The sequence below is a fragment of the Mirounga leonina genome, unplaced genomic scaffold, assembly GCF_011800145.1.
Source record: "Mirounga leonina isolate KUSES-001 unplaced genomic scaffold, KU_Mleo_1.0 Mir_175, whole genome shotgun sequence".
Classification (NCBI taxonomy): Eukaryota; Metazoa; Chordata; class Mammalia; order Carnivora; family Phocidae; genus Mirounga; species Mirounga leonina.
The window spans coordinates 13,417,471-13,431,179 of NW_023270453.1; the positions used below are offsets into that span (position 1 = coordinate 13,417,471).

Below are 13,709 nucleotides of genomic sequence, written 5' to 3' on the forward strand. Positions count from 1 at the left end.
ATTAAACTAAAAAGATATTTATATTCTATATATTATCATTTGAATGTCTGAAATTATTACAGATCTGATAGTTAAGATTGTTGTTCCTACTGACACTCACAAAATCTTATTTTCATGTGTACTTAATAATTTTTTCAATAGGAACTAATTTCCTTGGAATTTTATCAGAAGTAACTTGAGGTCTAGTTTAAAATATATTTCACTGGAGAGACTTGTGTTTACTTCTTCCAGGCCCTTTGGGATGCTTCCAACCTGGCATGACTAAATTGAATTTTCAGCTTGCTATTTTGTGGGTCATGCAAATAGTGTGAATTTCACCCACAGCTATGAGTATGGGCTTATAATTGGCAAATTTCAGGGGAGGATCTTTTTCTACTCTTGTCTGGGTAGTGGTTAATCCACATAGCTCTTCCTTAATGGGTGCATTTTTCTTGTTTGCCTTGTGAGCTTGTCATACATTACAGGTCCTTACTTAATGGAGGGGCCTCTGACTTCAATTCTCACCTTGTCTGGGACTCAAGCTTTCTCTCCTGTTCTCCCCTAAAACTCAGCCCAAAGCCCACCAGAAATTGGCACATCTTTCAAGCCAAACCCAACTCACACTACTTTAACTTTGGAGAACTGTACTTTCCCTTTTTATCCATGATTATCTGTCTTACTTCCTTCTTCCTCATTCATGCTATAAGAAAAGATTTTTCACATATTTTATCTTTCATTTTTATACGTGTTATGTTAGAAGGTATTTCTCTACACATTGGGGGGATGTATTCTGGAAAACAGAACTCATCATACCTTTTTAACCTCCCTGTCCAATTCCTTCCTTACTCTGCCTGATCCTCCTCAATGCTCATTTTTATATCCCATTCATCATGCTTACATAGATTCCATACTCAAGAAATGTTTAATGAAGGAAATTATTGCTGAATGGTAAAAGAAAATATGTTATTTCTTTTTTCCAAATGGATAACACTACCAGCAAAAGATTAATATTTGAAAAATAACTTCCTTGACTAGTTTTTAATTTTTAACTTTATATATATTATTTCATTTGCAAAATGACAAGTATCTCAATTTATGAATTATACAACATATTCTATTGTTTTGTGTGTGTTAACATGAAGTTGCATATGACCTTAAAATTTAATCTGTAAAATTCATAAATATATATCTAGGTTCCTTAATTTATTATAATCTTACCAGTCTTCCCTTTATCAACATAGTTACTGGATAGTATTGTGGTTTTAAGCAAGAGCTGCTTACAAAATCTAAATGAGTTTTTTTGGCGACAAATGGTAGAAAATTTGGTGTGATCCACTGACTTAACACTATTAATCTCAGGTTAAGATTTAAAAAATATTTTAATTACCATGTGAAATTATTTTCAGTGGCAAGATTGGTCAAAATAATTTAGTCTGCCATATTTTAGGAAACAGAAATCCATTCATCAATTTTTAAAATTTCATTTAATATATTTTTAATATCCATATGAAATAGCCTTCAAATATTAGTAGAAATGTAACTTATGCTCAGTATTATTTTACTAAGTATTATTTTACTATTCAGTATTATTTTACTATTTTACTATTATGCCAGTATTATTTTACTAAGACCTAAGTATGCATGAAGATTTTCCAATAAGATGCCTACATCTCAGACAAAATTCTGAGTGGGTGGTAGGTTTTTAAGAGGTGAGAGTAATGTATAATGACATACTTCTTTTCGCTCAGAAACCTAAAGGAACCATGATCAATGCCTTCAACTCCCAGGAGTAAGTGAGGAATAATAGAATGTCCACCTTGGAAAATTGGATAGGCTGTATAATACAGAAGACACTATGGAGCCATTACAGAGGTTCCTGAAGTCATTATTCCCAGAAAATGATGAGGATCTAAAGCAAGGTCCTTGGGAATTACTGTCAGAGATACCCTTTCCAAGGTTATCAAAACTCTTGAATCCGTATATCTTAATTCAACACTCACAATCTATATTTACACAAACTAGGGATCTTTTTTCAAGTAATTAGAATTTAAAAATAAAACTTTCAATGTATTTGTTTGAAAAGGACAAGTTAAGCAGAATTATGTTATAACAGAAGCTTCTAAATGGAAATTAGATGAGCCAGGGTGACTTTAGCTAATTATTATGTTTCCCCACTCTTAGTTGGGACATGGGTGCTGCCTTGCTAGCCATTTTCTAAAATAAGAAACACATAACTCTTTCTAGAGCCCTACGATCTGATGAGTATGAATTCAGTGCTAAGCAGAACATTTCAAGTTCGTACAATTTGCATTAGTGGGGACACTACTTGATGACAGTCTAATGGGAATTAGCTCAAGATCTGGCTTGTCATTTCACTAAACCTTAATCTTTCAGGCAGATGTGTTTGTCTCTCTGTATTAAAAAAAAAAAAAAAAAAAGAACTTCTACACCATCATCTCCTTCAGAAGCAAAAAAAAAAGCTTATAAAAACAAGGATATTTTAAGACAGGGGTACTTGACTTTTCCTGCCTAAGTGAGAATTTCCTGTCGAGAGAGTTGACAAAGTGGGTTTGAGACAGCTTTCCTGTAATTAATTTTCTTTGTGTGTGAATTTAATACTGATGCAAAGGTGTTACTCATTTGACAACTCCAAGGTTTAATGTCTAACCATCCAACGGGAAAGGAAGAACACGACTACCCAGAATTCCTCATTAATTAGCTTCAATCCTCACTCCATGATACTCATCCACTCATCTAAAACTGCTAATTGTTATCAATTGGATGATTTTCAGAACGCATTCAATACCTCAGAAAATGTAACTCATTTTACATTGCTTGTTGAACATCTCAGTGACAAGAAATGTTCTTATTTATGACTCTGGGCCAGATTTGAACTTCTAGTTAAACAGAATGGTAGCATCATGTAGCACAGAAAGCATTGAACTTGAAATAACAATGACTGGATTCTTGTTCTACCTGATTGTGGATAAAATAAATAACCTGAGGGCTATGAGTCTTAATTTCTTCAATGACAAAATACAGATAAAGTCAAAGTCTTTCCTAGTGCCAAGAAAGAAAGAAAGAAAGAAAGAAAGAAAGAAAGAAAGAAAGAAAGAAAGAAAGAAAGAAAGAAAGAAAGAAAAACAGACACTGTGATTTCCAAGGCACCAAAATCTACGGTTTGAGGTGATAGTCTAAGATTGAAAGCTATGTATTTTGGAATATCAGAAACATTGTGTGAAATATCTCTCCACTTTAGTTTTTAAGAGTCGAAGAGAAAATAAAAACTTGGAAATACCTACATTTATTTTCTCCTTCTACTCAACGCTTGGCTTTTACAGTGAAATGGACTGAGATATTTGAGAATATAAAGGGTTTTGGATGAGTGAACGTTGAGTGACTGAAGCTCTCAGGAAAGAATTTAAAAGATCTCAAAGCCATGCAGCCATGTTATATAAACATTATTTGAACTGGACCATCCTGTCCATACCACTGGCACCACGATTGAGTTAAGTGAAATTTTATCCCCAAATTGGGAAGGTGTTCTGAGTTTGTTCGTCTGTTCTTCTGTTCTTTCTCAAAAACCTTATGGGAAAATCAAGGTACTGTAGATAATTGTGTCAAGTGTTAAGAAAAGCCTAACTAGACCATAAAGACTTTAATTTCAGTCAATTTTATCAAAACTGCAGCCCTAACCTCAAAGTGATTCCTAAGGAAAACACCAGTTACATTAATTTTTCCAGATGTTCATCCCTTTGGACTCCAGGGAAATGTATTCTTCTTTCATTTTTCCCTTCCTTTTTATTTATTATTTTTTATTAAGATTTTCTTTATTTATTTGACAGAGAGAGACACAGCGAGAGAGGGAACACAAGCAGGGGGAGTGGGAGAGGGAGAAGCAGGCTTCCCGCAGAGCAGGGAGCCCAATGTGGGGTTCCATCCCAGGACTCCAGGATCATGACCTGAGCAGAAGGCAGACGCTTAATGACTGAGCCACCCCAGGCACCCCATTTTTCCCTTCCTTTTTAAAGAAAAGATGGTAGGTAAAAGGAAAGGGGCATAGTTACATCTCTTTCTAACTTCTGAAATCCCAAAGACTCTTTCTCTGCCAGCCTATTATAGTTGTCATGAAAATGCATTTACTTATCTTTTATGCATGCCTCCCCTGCCCCACCAACTAAAATAAAGTGTGTATTTATTTTTCTGGAAATATCCAGAGTGGCCCTGGCTAAGCTTCAAATCTATTTTTCTATATGCCGTGGCTTTAAATTTTGCTGTCTGTACTTGGCAAAAAGAGATAACTCGGGTAAGCTCAACAATAACTGAACTTGAAAAAAATGCAAGGGCAACTGACGGTCTAAAAGTCAAATTATGATTCTTATTTGATGAATTGTAAAACCCTGTGATGGTGCTCATCCATTCCAGCATTTCTATTTCTCATAGTTTGAAATAATTGCTCTGAATGAGTTGTTTGTACCCCAGCCTTAAACAAGAAAAGTACATCATTTCCATTGGCATGCTGTGCTATACCAAATGTTAAGAGCTCATCCTTTCATTTTAAGTATTTCTGAAACATTATTGTTTCATACTGGTTTTACTGACACCACCGTCCTTGGGTGGAAAAATAGATGTGTCTTCACCTGTGTTTTAATGAAACCATTTGCTATGAATATTCGCGATTCAACATATCTGCCCAGAAGAGGCCTTGGGAAGTCATCTTCTGCATTCATCATCTTTGAAACAGTCATTTACACTACCTCGGAAAAATGTCTTTAAGTCATCTTTTCTTTAAGGAATTTAGCTGCTTCTCTGAGCACCAGTCCAACCTCTCAAATCGTCTTCCTACATCAAACTTGAATCCTTGCCGCCATCTTTATACTCATTTCTTCTTATATGAAAGAAAGTCATCCAAGTTTTTATTCATCCATATGGCTACTTTAATTTTAATTTTAAAAGATATATAGATAGATATATAGATAGATAGATAGATAGATAGATAGATAGATCCCAATTACAAGGAAAATCATGTACCCATATCTCAAATAGAATTGTTTAGTAAAAGCAAACACACAAACAGGCATGTGTAATCACAATATTTGATTTCTCTTTTCAACTTTAGCACACTTCAGCAGGGTTGCTTCGGGCAAGTTGTCCGATGCCTCTGGACCCACACCATTTGACAGCTGATTTGGCTTTTTTCTCTAGGGCTTCACATATAAAGATTTTCCTTTTTGGAATAAAAACATTGATCCCTGAAATTAAAACACTCATGTCTGTTTTTAACTAGCTGTACTGTAGTACAGATTTGGTTCTTCAGTCCTGGTCATTACATTGTCCCTTTTTAGTCCCTATTAAGTTATGAAAATACTGTTTCCATCCATGCATGTTCCTTCTTCACGTTGCCTGGACAAGGGTGAGAGTTGAAAGGAATCGTGAAACAAAAACTGAAACAGCAGTGGCCTGCAGCAGTGAGAAAACTCTAGGAAGTTGCTTGGACTCTAGTTGAAATGACTTCTGTTTGTGAGAGGTCATGGAGAGGTCTGTGTGAATCACCAGGCTGAGGAATAAAAAGTGATTGCTGATACCTTCACCAAATGAATTGCTGACTTCCTGGCACCCACCCCAGTCTTCACTAGAAGAACCAAACTGACTAGAAAAGGAACTTTGACATAAATACTGTCAGAATGTCTACTCCAGTATGCTTCGGTCACGGGCTTCTAAGCAAATATCCAGGCTGATTAGCCCTTCCGGGTTTAAAGTAATACTGGGATCCAACACGTCTCTGGCATTTAAAGCATGCATCCTGAAACTTAAGGGACAAAGCTAGCACATGGCTCCAAATGCCCCCTCACACATTGTCTGCTCCAAAATAAGTCTTTAGTTTGGAGGTAGAGGCAGACAGCTGTGTTGTCTGCTTGCACATGGGCCCAGCCCACACCCATTTTATAGTGTAGGACAGGCTTCTTCTTTTTTTTTAATTTTATTATTTTTTAATTTTTAAATTAATTAATATTTATTTATTTATTTATTTATTTATTTATTTGGACAGGCTTCTTATGAGCCTCTGACACCGAGACTCTTGAACATTACCACCACCACCACCACCACCCCCAAAACGCACATCCATGCCCAATTTTGCCTTCCCAAGGTCCTCTGACCCACAGAAGGGGGTCCTAAGCTGTCCTAAGCTGTCCAGAAAAATTTTTGTACCACCTTACTCTACAGAAATGTTTATTAGTGAGTAGGACTAGAGGTACACAGATCTCTTCCCCTGTCCCTGTTAAAATTGCACTGGATTTCTGGTGTATCTGAAGTATGGTACCCTGGCCTTGGTTCAGTGTTGGATTTGATGCTCGCCCCAGGTCTTCTCGCAGCTGAATCTGATTTCCGAAATTAAGCCAAAAATTGCCTCTCCCTGCTCTTTGCCGCATCTCCTGTGAGAAGGAAGACCATTCTCAGCAATCAGACTGTCGACATGTCGACATTCCAGAAAATGTCGACATCACTCTGAAGGGACGCGCAGTTATTGTGAAAGGCCTCAGAGGAACACTGCGAAGGGACTTCAATCACATCAATGTAGAATTCAGTCTTCTTGGAAAGAAAAAGAAGAGGCTCCGAGTTGACAAATGGTGGGGAAATAGAAAAGAGCTGTCTACTGTTCGCACTGTCTATAGTCACGTACAGAACATGATCAAGGGCGTTGCACCGGGCTTCCGTTACAAGATGAGGTGTATGCTCACTTCCCCATCAACGTTGTTATTCAGGAGAATGGTTCTCTTGTTGAAAGCCAAAATTTCTTGGATGAAAAATGTATCCACAGAGTTCTGATGAGGCCAGGTGTTGCTTATTCTGTATCTCAAGCCCATAAAGATGAGTTAATTCTTGAAGGAAATGACATTGAACTTGTATGAAACTTAGCTGCTTTGATTCAGCAAGCCACAACTGTTAAAAACAAGGATATCAGAAAATTCTTGGTTGGTATCTATGTTTCTGAAAAAGGAACAGTTCAGCAGGCTGATGAATAAGATCTGAATTGTCCATCTACAGAAACAGCAAGATGCCAGATGATTTTTCAGACTTATTTGTGACATTTTAAAGATGCAATAAAAGCTATACTAATTTGGGAAAAAAAATTTTCTCTCCCTCTCAGTTCTGATCTCACTGGATATTGGCATCCACCTTCCACAACTGACCCGTGGTCATGGATGGCTTAGTTAAGCATGCTTCCCTTAGTTAGGGTGTTTCTCTCTGTTATTTTTTTAGCTTTTTGTGCTTAAAGTCCCAAGAGGGCTTTACAGAGTAGCTTTTTCTGAAAATCTACAGGCTAGAGAGAAAGTTCGACTCTAAGTTAGCCATCGGTCTGAGTTTTCTCATTCCACCGTGGATGAAAATGTAAAGGCACCTTCGTTATTAGTTTGGGGGAAGAAGAGTTTCAATCCAGTCAATGTTAAGCAGCTAGTGTTCTGGAAAATGAACCTTAGGAAACTTTTCTCACCATCATGAGCTGAGCCAACCTGATATGCTGTGGGAAAGGACAGCATATTACTCTGGGTAAATGAGAAGCACACAGAAAATAAAATTGTTAGGTTTTGCTTGGAATTGAAAATTGTTGAAGGTTGAAGACTTTAATGTAGGGAGTTTATCAACAGCGGCAGAATCAGTGGTTTTATCAGACTAGCAGTAAGGTCTGCAAAAAGGCACTTCCTGCTGATGAAATTATATAGCTAGAGATTTGGATCCAGATTTTATACTCAGGAAGTCCTTAAAAACTTGTTTGCTGTTGTCATGCTGAGGGAATTAATAGATGAGACATTAACCACTAAAATTTTTGAAGGAACTCCCCAATATAACATTTACTAAAAGAGCAGAGTGTCCCTCTATTTCATAATAAAATATGGAACACCTCATTTTCTACCAAGGCCATTTGCAACAGTTTCTGAAGCAATGTTTCACATGAAGGAGATGTCTAGTAAATGTGTGAACTATGCCTTTATATTAAACTTGATTTATTACCTGTAAAAGGAAAAGAGAACAAGTGACTATAAGTCAAACTCAGGTTGGAAAAAATTATTCCTGTTACATATATTTGGTATTTGTTAATATAGTATAGAATCATGTAGACTTCCATACTGAGATACCGTTCGAATTGTTTCGTATTTGTTAAAGGGAACAAATAAGAGATCATCTAGAGATTTACATTTTACCCTTCAGAGGATTAATTTGGTTTTTACATTTTTTGTTGATTCTCATGAAAATATTTATTACACAATCATCAAATATTTATCGAGAAATTGTTGCATATTGAAATTAGGGGGGAAACAGGAAGAGAATTGGTAAAAGTATAAACTTTCACATATAATCGTCTGAGGATCTAATGCATAACATGGTGACTATAGTTGATAACACTTGAAAAAAGACAAAATTGTATAAGGTGGGAAAAAATAAAATGATCAGACTTGTTTTAATGGATTCATTAAATTCAGTGGTCTATTCTTGTAGCTACTGGACATTTGTGCTATATATTAAGCATTTGAGAAATTATGGAGTTGAGCACATTTCTCATACTTCAATTAATACCAGAACTAAGTCCCAGCCCTCAAAAATGTCAGAATATTCTAGAAGAGAGAGAGATATAAAACAATAAGCATAATGTTGCATGATACATTTATATTACAAATATGCCCAAAATGTTAAGAAATGTCAGACGAAATGCTCAGAAGAGGACAGTTAACTCAGCCAAAGAACTTCCCCAAAGGAGATGATTCTTCAAATAGATCTTAAAGGAATCACAATGGGAAATAAGTTTATCCCAGACAAAGGGAAGGCAGAGAGACCAAGACATTCAAAACTACAAACTAGAGGAGTTGGACTGGACAGTTTGTACAAATACAGTGAGAAATTTGGTTAGAATGGTGTGCTGACACCAGAATATTAAGGACTCCTTGTAAGTCTAAACTTTATGCTCATATCAGTTAGGAACATAAAGGATTTAAAACAAAAGCACAAGAATTTAATAGAAATTTTGGCTGAAAACAGTATGGAGGACAAACTGAAAGAAGCTAAACTGGGGCTAGGAGAATAGATAAAATGAGACACTCAGAAGAATTTGGTAACTTTTAACCATTTATTCTTATTGCTATATAATACCTACAAGACAAGAAAATTCATGAACCAGAATCTAACTTTAGCTATGTGCTAGCTTAAGTCCTTTGCTGGCTTGAGTAGTTGGTGGGGATTGACTGTGTATGCAATTTGCCCCAAAGACCTGAGGACTATCCTTATGTCTCTGCCATGAATTGCTAAATAAATTCATTTCAGATGCATTTTGGGAAATTTTAAGAATCATTATAAAAAAATCATCATTTATCTCTAGAAAATAATAACTGGAAGAAAAATACTTCATTCTCATTAAAATATTCATTTTGGCAAGATGAATTCACAAATTTTTCTTCCTTGCTAAGGAATATCCATTGTCCTACCTTCAGATGTTCTACGAACATTAAATTACTTATTGCAAAAGTGTTTCTGTGATTACATAAGATAGTTAGAATAATCTCTAATAGAACTACAGCCAAGCACATCTCTAATGTCATTCTATACATGGTTATATTGATTTAACTTTACACTGTCGAGTCAGACCAACAGGTTAAAATCTGTTTTTCTATGCATTAGCTGTATAATCTTCAGCCACTTATTAACCTCTCAATGCCTTTGTTTACTTAACACTAAAATTAATGCAACAAATGACCAGTAAATTTTATGTAAGTATTCACTAAGATACCCTATGTCAGGTACTTAGTACAGTACCAAATAAATACTCAGTAAGCACCCAATAATAAGTCTTAATTTTTATTAGCATTGGAGGGTAGAATTTTGCTTGGAAAAAATTCATTAAAAATAGAAAGAAGAGAGAGGAAAAAAGATGGAGGAGTAGGGGACCCTATTTCAACTCGTCCCGGAATTGAGCTGGATATCTACCAGACCACTCTGAGCACCCACAAAACCAGCCTGAGATGTAAGAAGATCTGGATCTCTACAAACAATATCGCAGGCGGTTGGTTTTGAGGTACGAAGCGGAGAGCCGTGATTCTGTGGGCAGATATTGGAGGATAAACGGCAGCGGGAGGGAGGCTGGCTGTGGGGATCCTACACGCCCGGTGAGTGACAGCCTCACACACTGCGGACGGCACAGACTCGCAGATCGGTAGCTTCGGGAAAGGACTTTAGGGCAGCCCCCGGGGTGGAGGACCAGACCGGCGGGGTCGCGCGCGCGAACTGCAGCCCCCTGGACAGAAATCGGAGTGGCGGTCACGTGCACGCGAACTGCAGCCTCCGAGCTGGAAACCCGGTGCACCAGGGTTGCGCCAGTGAACTGCAACCCCCGGGAGTGGAAACCCTAATCGGCGGAGTCACCCGTGCGCGAATTGGGAGCGGCTGGCGGTTTTAGAAGCACAAAGGGCAGACATGCCCCAACCTGGAGGCAGGACTGGGAGCGCTGCGGAGGGGCGCACAACCCAGGACGCTGCAGTTTATAGCAGCACGGACAGAAACGGAGACGGTGTGGCCTGGAGAGCTCACTGAAGAACAGACTGAGTGAGGTCTCTCTGCTCTGAGGCAGAGGGTTGGAAACGGTCTCTTCTGCTCTGACTCGCAGAACAGACACGGAAAGGCGCCAGGGAAAGGCGCCAGAGAACAAAAGCCCCAAAGACTGATTCCCACTGAGCCCATCCCCCGCCACAGGGGCGCAGGGCAACTCCGCCCAAACAGGGTGGCCTGAGTAACTGCGCGGCAGGCCCCTCCCGCAGAAGACAGGCTGGGAAAACAAGAAGCCAGCAACCCTAAGGTCCCAAGAAAACAGGTGCATCTTGCTTGGGTTCGGGTCAATAATTTGGACTCTATACATTCCCTCAAACACCCATCAACAGAATGACTCGGAGGAGGAGCCCCCAAAACAGAAAAGACTCAGAGATTATGACTTATGCTGCAGATTTACAAATGGATGCAGATATAACCAAGATGTCAGAGATGGAATTCAGGCTAGCAATTGTGAAGACAATGGCTAGAATGGAGAAATCAATTAATGGCAACATAGAGTCTTTAAGGGCAGAAATAAAAGGTGAATTGGCAGAACTTAAAAATGCTATCAATGAGATCCAATCCAATCTAGATAATCTAACAGCTAGGGTAACTGAGACAGAAGAGAGAATAAGCGATCTGGAAGACAGTATAATAGATAAAAAGGGAAAAGAGGAAGCTAGGGAAAAACAACTCAGAATCCATGAAAATAGAATCAGAGAAATAAGTGACACCATGAGGCATTCCAATGTCAGAATCATTGGAATCCTGGAGGGAGTGGAGAGAGAGAGAGGGCTAGAAGATGTATTTGAGCAAATCATAGCTGAGAACTTCCCTAATCTGGGGAATGAAACAAACATTCGAGTCCTAGAGGCAGAGGACCCCTCCCAAGATCAAGGAAAACAGGCCAACACCCTGGCATGTAATAGTAAAACTCGCAAATCTTAGAACCAAGGAAACCATCTTAAGGGCAGTTAGGGGGAAGAGAGTCCTTACATACAGAGGGAGGAACATCAGAATAATGTCAGACCTATCCACAGAGACCTGGCAAGCCAGAAAGGCCTGGCAAGACATATTCAGGGTACTAAATGAGAAGAACATGCAGCCAAGAATACTTTATCCGGGAAGGCTTTCATTTAGAATGGATGGAGAGATGCAGAGCTTCCACGACCGGCAGAAGTTGAAAGAATATGTGACCACTAAGCCGGCCCTGCAAGAAATATTAAGGGGGGTTCTATAAAAGGAGAAAGACCCCAAGAGTGATCTACAACAGAAATTTACAGGGACAATCTATAAACACAACGTCTTCACAGGCAACATGATGACAATTAATTCGTATCTTTCAATAATCACTCTCAACGTGATGGCCTAAATGTTCCCATAAAATGGCACAGGGTTGCAGATTGGATAAAAAGACAGGACCCATCCATATGCTGTCTACAAGAGACTCATTTTTAACGTAAAGATACATCCAGACTGAAAGTGAAGGGATGGAGATCTATCTTCCATGCCAGCGGACCTCAAAAGAAAGCTGGGGTAGCAATTCTTCTATCAGACAAATTAGATTTTAAACTAAAGTCTGTAATAAGAGACACAGAAGGACACTATATCATTCTTAAAGGGTCTATCCAACAAGAAGATCTAACAATTGTAAATATCTACACCCCCAACATGGGAGCAGCCATCTACATAAGCCAACTGTTAACCAAAATAAAGAGTCATATTGATAACAATACGTTAATTGTAGGAGACCTCAATACTCCACTCTCAGCAATGGACAGATCATCTAAGCAGAAAATCAACAAGGAAACAAGAGCTTTGAATGATACTTTGGACCAGATGGACCTCATAGATATTTACAGAACATTCCATCCTAAAACAACAGAATACTCATTCTTCTCGAGCGCACATGGAACTTTCTCCAGAATAGACCACATACTGGGTCACAAATCAGGTCTCAACCGATACCAAAAGATTGAGATTATTCCCTGCATATTCTCAGACCACAATGCTCTAAAACTGGAACTCAATCACAAGAAAAAAATTGGCAGAAATTCAAACACTTGGAAGCTAAAGACCACTCTGCTCAAGAATGTTTGGGTCAACCAAGAAATCAAAGAAGAACTTAAACAATTCATGGAAATCAATGAGAATGAAAACACATCGGTCCAAAACCTATGGGATACTGCAAAGGCAGTCCTAAGGGGGAAATACATAGCCATCCAAGCCTCACTCAAAAAAAAAAAAAATAGAAAAATCCCGAATTCACCAACTAACTCTACACCTTAAAGAACTAGAGAAAAAGCAAGAAACGACGCCTAAGCCATGCATTAGAAGAGAAATAATTAAAATTAGAGCAGAAATCAATAAATTAGAAACCAGAAACACAGTAGATCAGAGCAACGAAACTAGAAGTTGGTTCTTTGAAAGAATTAATAAGATTGATAAACCACTGGCCAGACTTATCCAAAAGACGAGAGAAAGGACCCAAATTAATAAAATTATGAATGAAAGGGGAGAGATCACAACTAACACCAAGGAAATAGAAACAATTATTAGAAATTATTATCAACAACTATATGCCAATAAACTGAGCAATCTGGATGAAATGGAGGCCTTCCTGGAAACCTATAAGCTGCCAAGACTGAAACAGGAAGAAATTGACAATCTGAATAGGCCAATAACCAGTAACGAGATTGAAGCAGTGATCAAAAACCTCCCAAAAAACAAGAGTCCACGGCCTGATGGATTCCCTGGGGAATTCTACCAAACATTCAAAGAAGAAATAATACCTATTCTCCTGAATCTGTTTCAAAAAATAAAAACAGAAGGAAAACTTCCAAACTCATTCTCAGAGGCCAGCATTACCTAATCCCCAAACCAGGCAAAGACCCCATCAAAAAGGAGAATTTCAGACCGATATCCCTGATGAATATGGATTCCAAAATCCTCAACAAAATCCTAGCTAATAGGATCCTACAATACATTAAAAAGATCATCCACCATGACCAAGTGGGATTTATCCCTGGGATGCAACGGTGGTTCAACATTCGCAAATCAATCAATGTGATAGAACACATTAATAAGAGGAGGGAGAAGAACCATATGGTCCTCTCAATTGATGCAGAAAAAGCATTTGACAAAATACAACATCC

General features: G+C 38.1%; 1 pseudogene; it reads left to right on the forward strand.

The window, feature by feature from the left end:
- LOC118021964 overlaps positions 1-7,013 on the forward strand; it is a 122,027-nt pseudogene extending 115,014 nt beyond the window's left edge.
- The last annotated feature ends 6,696 nt before the right edge of the window (positions 7,014-13,709 follow it).